Raw genomic sequence first — 1,019 nt, 5'->3', positions numbered from 1 at the left:
GCTGCTTGTTTGAATACGAGCACTTGAGACCCCAAGCGCTAATCTGATTGCTAGCTGGGCATCCAATAAGCTATTTAAAAATTAATTCATTAAAAAGAAAAAATTCTATGTTGCAGAGAGCACACCTATGTTTATGGCAGCCATTTCTATGATAGGTACGTAACAGCAAAAAATAAAAATGGAAGCAGCCAACATTCCCAACCATAGAGGAATGGATAAACAAGCTGGTACATTCATACAATGGAACAGTATGCATCCTTAAAAACAACGACGAAAGAGTCTGCAAACACCTTATGACATGGACAAGCTTAGAGAACATGAAGCCCGGCAAAGTTAGACAATCTCATAAAGATAACTATTTTCTAACATCATTATTGTGAAGTAAGAGAAAAGACAACAAGGCCAGGCTGGAGGGAGCAGGAGGGAGGCACAGACAAGAGCAAGGCGGGAAGGAGAACAAGGGACCGTGTGGGAGGCTCAATGGGACACTCTCACTGATGTGATGAGATGAACCGGGCAACTACAGAGAGACGGCTTTATTTGTCTGTATGATATCCCACAAACACGAGGGAAACTTAGATAGCAATAATGTTTTTTTAAAGTTTAAAATGTTTTCAAGAGAGAGAGAGAAAGGTCACAGCCTTAATACACACACACTCACACACGCTCACACACTCACACTCACACACACACTCACACACTCACACACACACTCATACACACACACTCTCACACACACACACACACACACTCACACAGGTTCCTTCCTGATCAGAATTAAACATTGGTCTGAGCGGTTCTAGAAGGAGGGAAAGTAAAACTGGGCTGGACGGGGATTCTTTTGTGAGCTGCAAGTTGGTTTCAGACAAACAAAAGACTGCCTTGCAGAGAGAAGCCGCTCATTTATTGACTTAGATACGTGTTTCCTCCACTTCCTCCACCATGCGGCATATATTCTAAAACCTGCCCTCTTCTTTGGTTCTAAACCCTTTGACAAGCGTTTGCCAGACTTGAAACTT

The sequence above is a fragment of the Echinops telfairi genome, unplaced genomic scaffold, assembly GCF_000313985.2.
Source record: "Echinops telfairi isolate 266 unplaced genomic scaffold, ASM31398v2 ScPeMD7_7463;HRSCAF=8501, whole genome shotgun sequence".
Classification (NCBI taxonomy): Eukaryota; Metazoa; Chordata; class Mammalia; order Afrosoricida; family Tenrecidae; genus Echinops; species Echinops telfairi.
Note: the sequence above shows the minus strand (reverse complement) of the source record.